The sequence below is a fragment of the Bos mutus genome, chromosome 13, assembly GCF_027580195.1.
Source record: "Bos mutus isolate GX-2022 chromosome 13, NWIPB_WYAK_1.1, whole genome shotgun sequence".
Taxonomy (NCBI): domain Eukaryota; kingdom Metazoa; phylum Chordata; class Mammalia; order Artiodactyla; family Bovidae; genus Bos; species Bos mutus.
In genome coordinates, this window is record NC_091629.1 from 52,907,994 (window position 1) to 52,923,804 (window position 15,811).

Genomic DNA, 15,811 nt, shown 5'->3' on the forward strand with positions numbered 1-15,811 from the left:
TGATCCTAACAACACATTCCTTGGCCCACAGGACCCTCTAGTTGTGATTGTCAGATAATTATTATCGTTCATAGTAATGGATTATTGCTCTGGGCAATGTTGGAAGAGCAGCAAGGAGTAAGCAAGCAAGGTGCACAGGCGGCCAGCCTGCCTGGGAGCTTCTGGGGTACCAGGCACCCTGGGGAGTATCGGAGCTGTCAACACAGCCCCCGCGGGGGTTGAGCACCACCCGGGCTTCCTCGGGCCTCTCTGAAATCCATCCAAGAAGCAGGCGCTGAGAAAATGCTCAGACAGCTCCCCCAGCCTCCAGCCCTGGGCACTGTGCCCTCGCTCATGGGGATGGAAACAGTAAGGCCCCTCTGACACCTCATTGGTCCTGACACCTCGGACTTCAGACTCCCCATCACTGTCATTCAGTATCTACCTGCAGGGCATGATGTAGGGAGGGAGAGGGAAGGGAAAAGGAAGGGAGTTGGGGGGCGAGGGCTGGAGGGGAGGAGAGGCCGGTGGCAAGAATTAAGGACCCACTCGTGGGACTCTTTTGGTGCGTTGGGCTAAAAGCCCAGCTGTGTGGGATCAGAGGGGAGCCCCGGGCACAGCCCAGGGCCGGAGGATCAGTGCCTTGCAGGCCTTGCTGAGCCTTGATCGTCCCTCTCCTAAGCCTTTGAGGGTGAACTGCAGCCCCTGCCTGATGAAATACTGCCTCTGGAGGCAGGTCTCCAATCTGGGGCTTCCAACAAGAGGTCCCTAAGGGGAATGTCATAAATCCAGATTCTTCCACCAATCCTGGGGTGAACTCATATCAAGAGAAAAAAAAAAAAGTCAGGGTTTCCCTGGGGGCTCATTGGCACAGAATCTGCCTGTCCATGCAGGGCACAGAGTTTTGATCCCTGTCCAGGAAGATCCCACTTCCTGCAGGGCAACTAAGCCCTGTGCCACAGCTACTAAGCCTGTGCCCTAAGATTCCATGCGCCACAACTGGAGAGCAGCCCCCACTCTCGGCAACTAGAGAATGCCCAGAGGAATTCTTGCCCATAGCAAGGAAGACCCGGCATGGTCGAAAATAAATAAAATTTCAAAAAAGAACAAGTCATTTCTTTTTCAGTTTTCTTTCCTTTCCTAGATTACCTTAAAGGCAATGCCTCAGATGAGTTCTACAGAATCTAGAACTCCTAACTCCTTTTGAAGCTCCCATTTAAACAGAGAACGAGCCTATCTCTGGTAGGCAAAGGGCATCCCAGTAAAACATAATAATGTTGTCGTGTTTTCATTTCATTTCATTTTCACTGGACTGTTAATAGCTGCTCAGAACAGGAAGCATGCCTTCTCTCTCTAGTCATAAAGTCTCTGCTGAAATCTTTACACTGGACATTTTGAAAAGCGGAAGAAAACAACCACTCAGCCTTTTGCAGATATTTTGAATGTCTCAAGGAGACTCGGGGTGAAGATAGGGAAGGAGGACCCACGATGACCAACCTGGACAACTGACCGCCAAGGTTTCCGTGAAGGTGCTGGAGATCGCGCAGTCAGTCCCCAAGGCTGCCTGGTGGAAAAAGCCAGCTCCTGGCAGCCAAGAGGGGCCCCTGGGCCCCTTTTCTCCCAGCAAACATCCGTCTCTTTCCTCTTTGTGCTTAATGACCACAGCCAGAGGGGAGCGGCTTTAACTCCCAAGGAGGCTGTTTATATCCAGCCTGTGAGGAGAGGCCTAAATTGGCATTCCACATCATAATAAAAAAATTCCCAGCAATTATTAAAAGATTCTTATCTCTTGCTCCCTACGTGGATAATGAGGTCCTTCTCTGCTGGACTGAGACAGGCTGTCTCGGCTCTCGTTTAATGAAACAGGACCAAGTTTGCAAATGAGCCTGCCCGGCTCTCCCCTTAACCTCTGCTTGTCGACTTGGACATCAAATCTCCTGGCTTCTGTCTTTCCTTATTAACAGCCCGTAATCTTAGTGGGGCCCTGGCCTCGGCACTTCCTCTTTGCCTGGTTTTCCCTGGACGTAACGTCAGGGGTTGCCTTTGTCTTTCTGGGACTGAGGTTTTAGAGGATCTGGAGGCTCCTGGTTTCATCCAACAAGGAGCAGGGGGGAGTAGGGGGAGAGAGAGAGAGTTTTAGCTGGAAAATCGCTAGCATTTTTTCCTGGGAGCACTGGTGCTGAAAGCTGGGTTTGGCAGTGCTTCTGATTGAAAACCTCTACCTACAGCTGTGGGTTTCCAGGGTTCATTGTTTTTTGTCTTCTTCCCACCCACTGCACCACCCCCGCCACCTCCCCGACCCAGGCTACTCCTGAGGACAAGGATCAAATCAGCTCAATCATCAGGCTAGGAGCCTCTGCCTTCTACTCTCCCAAGTCACTGTGTCTTGGTCTTCCAGGGACTTTCCTTTGTTTTGACCCCATTAAAACAAAAACGTTTGAAATAGAAATAACTCTTTTAAGTGGAGTGTTTGACAGCTTTTTTTTTTTTTTTTTTTTTAATTTTATTTTATTTTTAAACTTTACATAATTGTATTAGTTTTTCTTAAAGGCTCACCTGCTGCGGGGAAAGGAAGGAGACGAGGCCTTTGTGTGAAATGGGCAGTTTCGCCAACTGGATTGATCCATTGGTCTCTTGCGTGTATCAGGTACCACTGCCCTACCCTCAGAGCTGATGGCCTCTCTGCTCCCAGAATGTGCTGACTCTCTCTGTGTGGTCAAGTGTGGCTGACAATAGCTCTTGAGATAGATGGCCTTTAGAGTATTAACCACTCACCATTTTAGAATGGCTTCACTTAGATTCTTTGAGATTCTGTTCCAGTTGTCTATTGCCATCTAAATGAGTAACCTCAAATCTAGTGGCTGTGAGCAAAAATCATCTAATTGATTACATCTACAAAAATTAAAAGATGCTTACTCCTTGGAAGGAAAGTTATGACCAACCTAGATAGCATATTCAAAAGCAGAGACATTACTTTGCCAACAAAGGTTCATCTAGTCAGGGCTATGGTTTTCCCAGTGGTCATGTATGGATGTGAGAGTTGGACTGTGAAGGAAGCTGAGCGCCGAAGAATTGATGCTTTTGAACTGTGGTGTTGGAGAAGACTCTTGAGAGTTCCTTGGACTGCAAGGAGATCCAACCAGTCCATTCTGAAGGAGATCAGCCCTGGGATTTCTTTGGAAGGAATGATGCTAAAGCTGAAAGTCCAGTACTTTGGCCACCTCATGTGAAGAGTTGACTCATTGGAAAAGACTCTGATACTGGGAGGGATTGGGGGCAGGAGGAGAAGGGGACGACAGAGGATGAGATGGCTGGATGGCATCACTGACTCGATGGACATGAGTCTGAGTGAACTCCGGGAGTTGGTGATGGACAGGGAGGCCTGGCGGCTGCAATTCATGGGGTCGCAAAGAGTCAAACACGACTGAGCAACTGAACTGAACTGAACTGACAAAAATCTCAGGATTTTGTGGGTCAGAAATTCAAGGAGGGCTCAGTGGTCCTCTTCTGCTGCTGCTCGTGGCATCGACTGGGATCTCCAGGTGGCATTCAGGCAGTGACTGGCTCGGTCTGAAAATCCCAGGTGGATGCATGTCTACATGAAAACAGGTTCTCTTAGCAGGATGCTCAGCTCATCCAGGCTCCTTTCCCTCATCATGCTTCCCAGGGACTCTTTAGTGGTCTCTCCAGAAGGGCTCTGAACTTACATGACCCAAGAGGGAGTGTTTCCAGAGACAGAAGTGGAAGTTGTCAGCTCCTCACAATCTGAGCCTGGACTCTGGCTTTGCACCACTATGGCATTATCCTGTTGGTCACAGCTACCATAGAGTCTGCCCGATTCCAGGGAAAAGAAGGTACCCTAAGGGTAAGAGCCGGGCTCCCAGGCCGATGCCTTCAGAAGTTAGAAATAACATACGAAAATGCCTAGCAAAGATACTGGATGGAAGAGATACTGGATGTGGCCTCTTGATGGACATGACTGAAGGAGTAGCTGGAATGGGGCCAGTCTGCCAGTCCCGATGTAAACTCAAGCTTAGCTAGTGACCATCACAGGAATATGATTCCCAATATCTAGAGATGTTAAGGGAAACCAAGATATTGAGAGAGGTGGACACAGATCTAGATTTAGATGTAGGCTTCATCTTGGCTGCCTTCCAAAAGAACTCAGGGCAAGGATGAGTTCCAGTGGCTGCCAGTCTCTATGCCAGTTATCTGCACAGATGGCCCCTTGCAGCTTGGGAAATGGGGTAACCCAGAGTCAAGGATGACACTTACACCCAGTAGGGTCAAGCCTTCCGTTTCTGCACCCTAACTCTCCTACGGAGTCACCCAAAGCTCTAGTTATCATCCCCTCAATCAAAGGGGGTCCTTGTTCAGGAAGTTGAGGGGTGGTGTTGCATCTCCCTTGGAGGTCTTTTCTGCTTATGTAAACATAGCTAGAATCTCAGTACTTATTCTGCGGGTCTTGAGGGAATCCAGGAACAACTGTTACAATATTCCCAAGGCAGGAATATTGTCTTCTCTTCCTGTCTGTGCCCCTCCCCGCACCATTGTCATCTGTTCCACTGGCCACAAGCACTCCTGAGAGAAACAAGATATATACACTAATTCCTTTTTCCATATTTTTCCCAGCTCAGCACCCAAAGCCCCCATTCCACTAGATCATCCTCAGAGGCACACAAGAAGGGAGTCAATTTCAAAGCCGTGCACAAAAATAGCTGAGAAATTTAAGAAAAGATATGCAGATTCCTGAGCTTCAAGAGATTGTAATTCAGGAGGCCTGGGTTAGGACTCAGGAATCTGTAGGTCCCAACCTCTCCTTGGTGATTTTAACTTGAGCCTGTGGCCTTCTAGATACATTTTATTAACTCCCAGCTATGCTGGGTCCTCGTTTCAAAGGGATGGGGCCAATTAGCCCTCTCTGTTGGTGAGATCAGCTTGGTTATTCAAGAGACAAAGGCCCAGGGTGTGTTTTCTATAGCTAGAGCCTGACCTATGACCTTAGCCAGCTGCCTTGCAAATGCCGCTGGTCACCAGGGTAACGGAGCCAGAGAGAGTTAATGGTTCAGAGCAAATGCATCTTCACTATTCGTGTGGGAAGGGGGCTGGAAAGACAAGTCTCTACCGAGAACAGGCCATCCTGAATCTGTGACTTCTGAATAGCATCATCATCTTTTATTCTGAAAATAAATGATGGAGCTAGATACTTCGTTGGCACCTCCTTGAATGAAGTTTAAGACTGTCTGCCATCTCAACAAAGAGTCTCATGCTTACCCCTTTCCTCCAAGGAGATCTGTGTTTAAAACAAGATGACATCACACTTCCGTGTTATATAGTGGTTAAGACACAGGCTGTGGATTTAAAGGCCTGGGATGGAATCTCAACTTTAGTATTTGTGAGTGACATATGGACAAGCAAGAAAAGGAAGCTTTGTGCCTCGGTTTCCTCATGCTGCAAAGCTTTAGTAAAATTAGTATCTCTTTTTCCCTTAAGATGAACTGCAAAAAAGAAATATTTTGTTCTAGTGATAAGCCATCATATTACAAATTTCAAGCTGTTTGAGATCCCAGATCGTAATTAAAAATGACTTGTCTTACTTGGTGTGGAACTCTAAGAAAGCAAGCTGCCCCCTGCCAATAGGCATGTAAGTAAATTGGTGGTGAATTCTCCAGCCCCAGTTCAAAGCCTGAAGGGTTGGTAGTCCCAGCTGGCAGCTTGACTGTGACCTTATAAGAGCCAAACTCCCCCAGCTAAACTTCTGGACTGGGAAACCTCAGAAACTATGTGAGATAATAAATCTTTGCTGCTGAAAATAACTTGCTAAGTTTGGGGTCCTCTGTCATACAGCAGTAGATAACTAAAACAGTGCTTGTCTATAGTGCCTTCTCTACTTACAGACAAGGAGGAAATACTTGGAATTTATAAGTCATTCAATGGAATTTTTCTACATAGAAGAGGATGTGATATTCAAGTGACTTACAGGTATTATTTTTGAAAACAAAATTATTAATATGGGTTTAGTCATAAATGTTAGTACCAATGTAAGCAGTGTAAATAAAAAACAAAATTTAAACTCTCCTCTGTTCACCAGTCTCATGCCTCCAAACCAAAAATATTATTTTATTTCAAAATGTATATATTCATATATAAGTAGACATACAGTAGTTCTCCCTGGTGATTCAGGGGTAAAGAATCCTGCCGCCAATCTTTAGGAGATGGGAGTTCAATCCCTGGGTCTGAAAGATCTCCTGGAGAAGGAAATGGCAATCCACTCCAGTGTTCTTCCTTGAGAAATCCCATGGACAGAGGAGCCTGGTGGGCATAGTCCATGGGGTCACAAAAGAGTCCGACACACCCTAGTGACTAAACAATAGCAACAAAGACATTCAGTAGTATCATACTCAATATGAAAGGATTTCAAAGTTTAGTCCTAGGACCAGCAGCAGCAGCATAAACTGGGACCTTCTGAGAAATGCAGAATTTCAGGTTTTGCCCCAGACCTATTGAATCAGAAATTCTAAGGTGAGTCCAGCAAACTGCGTTTTAACATAACCAGCGTATGATTCTGCTACATGATAAAATTTGACTCTGTGTACATTTTGCAGCTTGCTTCTTCCACTTGGTAGACTTTGGACACCTTTACATGTCATTAAGTATATATATCTGTGTAATCTTCAAATTGCCACCTAGGACTTTATCATGTGTGTATATCACACTTCATTAAACAGTTTCACATTGATGTCTGTTTCCAGGTGTCTTTAGTATCATCAGCAAAGTTAAAATGAAAAGCTTTGTGTTGCGTTCATGTATGGTAGCTAGAAAGATAGGTAGATAAATAGTAAACTTTATGAACATGCTTCAGGAGAAATTCTCAGAAGTAGTATAGTTGGGTCAAAAATAATTGCATTTTGAATTTGGGCAAATTTGATAGGTTCTCTTAAAAAATATTGCATTGGTGTTCATTAATAGGTCTAATCCTTGAAATTTACTTCTATATTGGGCATTATTATAAATGTTTAACTGTCACTTTGATGGGTTAAGATCATTATTCCCTTTATACTGCGTTTATTTATGAGTAATATTAAGCACTTTTCATAGTTTTATTGACTTTTTTCCCCATGTGAACTGCCTTTTTCAGATCATTTCTTTCCAAAATGAAGATTTCAGCAAAGACCTTATTCTGACTGCTTTGGGGGTCTTTTTGAAGAAAACTGCATTATTAGCATCCTGCCGATTGCCCTGAATACTTTATTATGATTCGTGAGGAGTGATTGATCATAATCAAAAAATTAATCACCAATCAGCCCTAGTAATTAAGTCATAATCATATTTGCATATATGTGATCATTTATGCAATCTTTAGAGAAGGAAATTTAGATGGAAGCTATTGATTATGGAAAGTGTGCCAAAGCTGTCAGTTATTGGGACAGTGATCTATACTACAGTGTGGCTGGACCCCTAAAAGTCAATTCATTGGACTAAAGGGGGCAGGATGGGAAAATGAGGTCTACGGACTGGTTGGGGTTCTTCTACCTATCACAAGCTATGGACTGCACCTGGTACACTGCTTTATCAATGACGTGTGCTAATTTCAAGGCCCATGATGATACAAATATGGATAGTTCAGAGCAAAGCCAGCTCTGTTACATAAAGAAAGGGATATCATTTTGTACATTTTCTGTTGAACAGTGGCCTCTGCACTTACCCAGCATTTCTAGCTGATTCTAGCTCTGATTCAATCTCAGATTCTAGTTTTTTCCCATCTTGACCAGCCCTTGCTCCTTAGGTCTCAACATGACAACATGGGCCATTTGGAAGAAAGTGTGACTGACCAGGCAGTATGAAGGAAGTTCTTTTCTTTTTCTTTTTTTTTTTTAGTTTTTAATTTTATTTAAGTACAGGTGATTTACAATATTATGTTAATTTCTGCTATACAACAAAGTGATCCATATATATATATATACACACACACACATATTCTTTTTCATATTCTTTTCCATTATGGTTTATTCATGATGTTGAATTTAGTTCCCTGTGCTATATAATAGGACCTTGTTGTTTATCCATCATGTATATAATAGTTTGCATCTGCTAATCCCAAACTCCCAATCCTTCTCCCCCCACCCCACCCCCTGCAACCAGAAATCTGTTCTCCATGTCTATGAGTCTGTTTCTGTTTCATAGATATATTTACTGAAGGAAGTTGAATGTGCTGCTCCTTAAAAAAACACATGGTTATAAATGCAGAGGTCTAATAAGTATAGTAAATATCACACAGGTTGTTATGGATTAAATAGTGTTCACTCAAAATTTATGTGTTGAAGTCCTAACACTTGGTGCATCAAAATGTGCCTTTATTTGAAAATAGGGTTGTTGCAGGTATAATTAAAATTGAGATGAGATCATATTGGCATGGGCTTCCCTGGTGGCTCAGTGGGAAAGAATCCATGTGCAATGCAGGAGCCACGGAGAAGAGGGTTCAATTCCTGGATCAGGAAGATCCCCTGGAGAAGAAAATGGCATCCCAATCCAGTATTTTTGCCCAGAAAATCCCATGGACAGAGGAGCCTGGTGGGCTTTGGTCTATTGGGTCCCAAAGAGTTAGACATGGCTATGTCGACATTCTAGGAATCAGTGAACTTAAATGGACTGGAATGGGTGAATTTAACTCAGATGACCATTATAGCTACTACTGCGGGCAGGAATCCCTCAGAAGAAATGGAGTAGCCATCATCGTCAACAAAAGAGTCCGAAATGCAGTACTTGGATGCAATCTCAAAAATGACAGAATGATCTCTGTTCGTTTCCAAGGCAAACCATTCAATATCACAGTAATCCAAGTCTATGCCCCAACCAGTAAAGCTGAAGAAGCTGAAGTTGAATGGTTCTATGAAGACCTACAAGACCTTTTAGAACTAACACCCAAAAAAGATGTCCTTTTCATTATAGGGGACTGGAATGCAAAAGTAGGAAGTCAAGAAACACCTGAAGTAACAGGCAAATTTGGCCTTGGAATACGGAATGAAGCAGGGCAAAGACTAATAGAGTTTTGCCAAGAAAATGCACTGGTCATAGCAAACACCCTCTTCCAACAACACAAGAGAAGACTCTACACATGGACATCACCAGATGGTCAACACCGAAATCAGATTGATTATATTCTTTGCAGCCAAAGATGGAGAAGCTCTATACAGTCAGCAAAAACAAGACCAGGAGCTGACTGTGGCTCAGACCATGAACTCCTTATTGCCAAATTCAGACTGAAATTGAAGAAAGTAGGGAAAACCACTAGACCATTCAGGTATGACCTAAATAAAATCCCTTATGATTATACAGTGGAAGTGAGAAATAGATTAAAGGGCCTAGATCTGTTAGATAGAGTGCCTGATGAACTATGGAATGAGGTTTGTGACATTGTACAGGAGACAGGGATCAAGACCATCCCCATGGAAAAGAAATGCAAAAAAGCAAAATGGCTGTCTGGGGAGGTCGTACAAATAGCTGTGAAAAGAAGAGAAGCAAAAAGCAAAGGAGCAAAGGAAAGATATAAATATCTGAATGCAGAGTTCCAAAGAATAGCAAGAGATAAGAAAGCCTTCTTCAGCGATCAACGCAAAGAAATAGAGGAAAACAACAGAATGGGAAAGACTAGAGATCTCTTCAAGAAAATCAGAGATACCAAAGGAACATTTCATGCAAAGATGGGCTCAATAAAGGACAGAAATGGTATGGACCTAACAGAAGCAGAAGATATTAAGAAGAGGTGGCAAGAATACACAGAAGAACTGTACCAAAAAGATCTTCACAACCCAGATAATCACGATGGTGTGATCACTGACCTAGAGCCAGACATCCTGGAAAGTAAAGTCAAGTGGGCCTTAGAAAGCATCACTACGAACAAAGCTAGTGGAGGTGATGGAATTCCAGTGGAGCTATTCTAAATCCTGAAAGATGATGCTGTGAAAGTGCTGTACTCAATATGCCAGCAAATTTGGAAAACTCAGCAGTGGCCACAGGACTGGAAAAGGTCAGTTTTCATTCCAATCCCAAAGAAAGGCAATGCCAAAGAATGCTCAAACTACCGCACAATTGCACTCATCTCACAGGCTAGTAAAGTAATGCTTAAAATTCTCAAGCCAGGCTTCAGCAATATGTGAACCATGAACTTCCTGATGTTCAAGCTGGTTTTAGAAAAGGCAGAGGAACCAGAGATCAAATTGCCAACATCCGCTGGATCATGGAAAAAGCAAGAGAGTTCCAGAAAAACATCTATTTCTGCTCTCTTGACTATGCCAAAGCCTTTGACTGTGTGGATCACAATAAACTGTGGAAAATTCTGAAAGAGATGGGAATACCAGACCACCTGATCTGCCTCTTGAGAAATCTGTATGCAGGTCAGGAAACAACAGTTAGAACTGGACATGGAACAACAGACTGGTTCCAAATAGGAAAAGGAGTACGTCAAGGCTGTATATTGTCACCCTGTTTATTTAACTCCTATGCAGAGTACATCATGAGAAACGCTGGACTGGAAGAAGCACAAGCTGGAATCAAGATTGCCGGGAGAAACATCAATAACCTCAGATATGCAGATGAGACCACCCTTATGGTAGAAAGTGAAGAGGAACAAAAAGCCTGTTGATGAAAGTGGAAGTGGAGAGTGAAAAAGTTGGTTTAAAGCTCAACATTCAGAAAATGAAGATCATGGCATCCGGTCCCATCACTTCATGGCAAATAGATGGGGAAACAGTGGAAACAGTGTCAGACTTTATTTTTCGGGGCTCCAAAATCATTGCAGATGGTGACTGCAGCCATGAAATTAAAAGACGCTTACTCCTTGGAAGGAAAGTTATGACCAACCTAGATAGCATATTCAAAAGCAGAGACATTACTTTGCCAACAAAGGTCCATCTACTCAAGGCTATGGTTTTTCCTGTGTTCATGTATGGATGTGAGAGTTAGACTGTGAAGAAGGCTGAGTGCCGAAGAATTGATGCTTTTGAACTATGGTGTTGGAGAAGACTCTTGAGAGTCCCTTGAACTGCAAGGAGATCCAACCAGTCCATTCTGAAGGAGATCAGCCCTGGGATTTCTTTGGAAGGAATGATGCTAAAACTGAAAGTCCAGTACTTTGGCCACCTCATGTGAAGAGTTGACTCATTGGAAAAGACTCTGATGCTGGGAGGGATTGGGGGCAGGAGGAGAAGGGGACGACAGAGGATGAGATGGCTGGATGGCATCACTGACTCGATGGACATGAATCTGAGTGAACTCCGGGAGCTGGTGATGGACAGGGAGTCCTAGCCTGCTGTGATTCATGGGGTCACAAAGAGTCAGACACGACTGAGCGACTGATCTGTTCTGATCTGAAGCAACTAAAGAACAACGGCATACTGGCACAGGGTAAGACCCTAACCCAACAGAGCTGATGTCCTTATAACAAAGGGAAATTTGAAAATAGGCACAGACATGGGGAGAATGCCAAGTAGAGATGAACACAAAGATGGTGGAGGCATCTGCAAGTCATGAAACACCAAAGATGAGCAGCACACCACTGGGAGCTAGGAGAGAGGCATGCAACAGGTTCTTCCTGCAACCTTCAGACAGGACTCTGCTGTGTGAACTTGAACTTCCAGCCTCCAGAACTGTGATATAATAACTTCTTTTGTTTAAGTTCCCAATTCTGGTTTTATTATGGCAGGCTCATTCACTTGTAATTTATACTCAGTAATAATAATAACAGTAGTAGTAATAATAATAAACTCCTCAGAGAACAATAACTATGTACCAGCTATGTGCTAGGTCTCTTTATGTACAATGCTTCATTTTGTCCTCCAAAATATCCCTATGAAGGAGGTCCCTGGTGGCTCAGATGGTAAAGAATCTGCCTGCAATGCAGGTCACCTGTGTTCGATCCCTGGATTGGGAAGATCCCCTGGAGAAGGGAATGGCTATCCACTCCAATATTCTTTCCTGGAGAGTTCCATGAGCAGAGGAGCCTGGTGAGCTACACTCCCTGGGGTTGAAAAGAGTCGGACATGACTGAGCGACTAACACTTTATGTGGATAAGCAATCAGAGATTTTCAGGAGCATTTCCAAGATTGCACAGATAGGAAGAGGTGCAGCAAGCGTTTGAACCATCTTAATGAAAAATCCAGTGGCCTAACTCACTTTGCAATTCTGTGGAAGCTCAGGAGCATCACTGCAAGGAGCTATTACTTCCCATCAACCTTGGAAAATGAGAAGTAATAAGAGATACGGAAAGGGGGATGTTGACAATGCAGCTGTTAAGTGGCAGAGAGAAGCCCAAATGGACAGGTGGTTGCTTATTCGTGGGTGTTGCTGATTCAGGTCTCAGCTTGCAGGTCTGAGTCATCTGTTTATCCTCCGATGTTCTGTGCTCAAAAGCTATGGAAGTGCTGGCCCTGGATCAGCTTCCCTGAGTCTGAGAGCTTTTGCTGTAATCACTCACTTATTTTCCTGCATAGCAATCCTGGTCATGAATCCAATTGGTCCTTTCCTCATCAGGCCCCCAGGGAAGCTGCTAGAAATACGTATCAAACAAGTTCGGGGGCTTGGGTCCATCATGGGAAGAGTCAACAATTGGGCCAGAACTAAGCACAGAGGTTAATTGGAATCAGAAGTTTGGAACCTGTGAAGTTGCTCAACTAATTATCTTTTGACTCCTCCCACTACTCCCCTTTCTTGCCTTCACACCTGAGCAATGACCAAGGAGAAAAGTGCCCTTTCCTCCCACAGATCTTCACCTTTAGCCCAAGAGATTGAGAGAGCCTATTCATGATTGTGGGCAGCCAAGAAAATGCAAACACACATTCTTAGTGTTCTTACAGATGGTGCTTCAGAGATGAGAAAGCTTGTGACATTTCAGTTCCTCCCGCAATCTAGAGGATTCTACCCTGTGGCAGGAAGCTGCAGAAGGTATCTGGAGGCAGAAAATTGATGCTTTGGATCCTAGTGTGGTTATAAGCAGGTAGACTTGGGTTTTCTTCCTGGCTCTGCACTCACAAGTTATGTGTGCTGGAGATAGTTTCATTCCCTCTCTGGCCTCATATGCCCCATCCACAAAATGGGACTGAGGCATAGATCTTGTGGTTGTTATGAAAAGCAAATGAAGCTTTGCATCTAAAGCACTTAGCACAGAACTTGGAGACATAGCAATTACTGAGTCAGGGCCAGCTCCTTGGGAACAATCTGCTATGGACAACCCAGGGCTTTCCCACCCCTATCTCCTTGCTCCTCTCTGTTGCGACAAACTGACAGAGGGTGGTTTGGCATCCTGACTGATCCCTTGTGTGTTAATGGCCCTGACTCCCAAGACAGCTTCCCAGATGTGGTCAGACCTCAGCGTGAATTATTGGCTTGGACTTTGCTCTTTCCAGAAAGACGAGTCCTGGGTGAGATGGATTTCAGCTTCCAGAATTCACCATGGGGCCCTTCCCTGCTCGTTTACTAGGTGGGCTCCCATTGGCTTGAGGGAGCTAATATGTTTCACAGCATGTTTTGTAGATTGCATCTGGCCAGATGTTCCTCTGTGTGAGTTCCCTAAGCGATGTGGGAGGGAAGGAACACCCTGGTGTCAATGGAATTTCAGCCAAAAGGTATTGCACCGCCTTGCTCAAGGCCAACCACCTCCTCTGTTGCTCCTAGGGAGCAAGATTATATTTCAGACTGAAGGCTCAGAGGCAATGGTTCTGAGACCACATTTGATGTTTTCTCTCCTTTCACTAGATTCATGTCAGTGACTGCTTCTTTCAGAGATATCGGCATTAGTACCTGAGTTATCTTTTAAGAAAGGAATTCAGTTGTAGATAGACCTATGCTGTGCTATGCTAAGTTGCCTCGGTCATGTCTGACACTCTGCAACCCCATGGATAAAGCCCAACAGGCTCCTCTGTCCATGGGATTCTCCTGGCAAGAATACTGGAGCGGGTTGCCATTTCCCACTCCATAGATAGATCTATAGATCTATAGATAATAGGTATTCCCCAAAGTGACCATGGAAGGGGTAACGTGTAATGGCCAGGGAGGCTATAATTCTTTTCTTGCTAAAAACAGCCCCATCTAGTCCTGTCCCGTGTCCCATTCAGCTTTGCTTTCCTCCATCCAGTTTGAATCTGAAAGTATCAAACTTGCCAGTTATGGCTCAGACACAAGGCATCTTACCTAGGGGTGTGGTGTCTGCATAGGATCTCCACAGGGAGCCTGTAGGAGATATCATCAATCCCAAATCAGAGGATGAAGGGCAGTGGTAGAAAGTTATCAACAAGGTGTCAGCTACTTAATCAAGCAGAGCTGAGAGATATATAGAAAAAACAGAGAATGAAAGTCTTGGGACAGGCTTAGAAAATGAAATATTGGAAACTATGCTTCTTTGTCTTGATTGAAGAACTTGGATTCTAAAATCTAAGCCCTCTGCTCCCCTTGAGAGTGCTGACCAGATCCTGAGGATGGTGGAAGATGATGATGAAGCCCCCCTTGTCTTGCCTTAAAAAACTCAACTTCATCAAAGACAGGAGGTTTGGGTTTCATGATTTTCCAGGCCACATTGGCCTAGAGCAGATAATCCTTAGATGGGGGCTAGGGGTAAAGGGACAAGGGATAGCAATGTCCTACTAACATGACAATAACAAGAGACTCAGAAAGAATGGGAAGATAGAACAGGCCTTTAGGAATTCCCTGGGAGTCCAATGGTTAGTACTCTGTGTTTCCACTGTAGGCAGCCCACATTTGATCCTTGGTTGGGGAACTAAGATCCTTCATGCCGCTCAGAGTGGCAAAAAAAAAAAAAAAACAACAACCTTAGAAAATATATGAAAGAAGAAAGAAAGACAAACTCACCTATTACCCCATTATCTAAGAAAAAAAAGAATGCCTACTTTATTTTTTGATCTCTCATGAGTCTTTAATGACAGTAATTGTAAATGAAGTATTCTACTTCTTTTAAGGGAGTGGAGTTGGGAAAGGGTGGAAAATGAAGAAGGTTAATAATTAAGGATATTTAGTTAAAGCTCGGAGAAGGCAATGGCACCCCACTCCAGTACTTTTGCCTGGAAAATCCCATGGACGGCGGAGCTTGGTGGGCTGCAGTCCATGGGGTCGCTAGGAGTCGGACACGACTGAGCGACTTCACTTTCACTTTTCACTTTCATGCATTGGAGAAGGAAATGGCAACCCACTCCAGTGTTCTTGCCTGGAGAATCCCAGGGACGGGAAGCCTGGTTGGCTGCCGTCTATGGGGTCGCACAGAGTCGGACAGGACTGAAGTGACTTAGCAGCAGTAGCAGCAGCAGTTAAAGCTAGGTTTGCATCCAAAGAAAGAACAGCCCCTTTAAATGGGATGCTTAGTGCATGCAAGCTGTGCTACCTTCTCCAGACAGAGGCATTGTCATGTTTCATTGTCATACAACCAGCTGAACTACGTTCTATTATTATGGGTGAGCACATGAATCATCAAGGAAAGGAAATTACTTGCTCAAGGTCACACAGTCAGAAAATGGCAAAGCTAACTCTTGAATCCAGGAGACCCAAAGCCTGAGCAGTTAACCATCATGTCACCTGTCCTTTGATGGGGCGGGAGGGTGGTCTCAGTCTAATTTTCTCTTTTTCCAGGAAACTTCTTTCCTGAAGTTAGTTGAGCTGTGTGTCTGCTCCGTGTCACTGTTGCGCCAATTAAACTCTTCCCAGTTTTGCTGTAGTCATGCTTTCTTCTCTAAAGCTACATCTTTCTAAGGCTGTGTGTTTGGCCATCATTTTGCTCAAAAAAAATGAAGCATGGGAAAGACCTTCCTCACAAAAGAGCTAAAATAATTA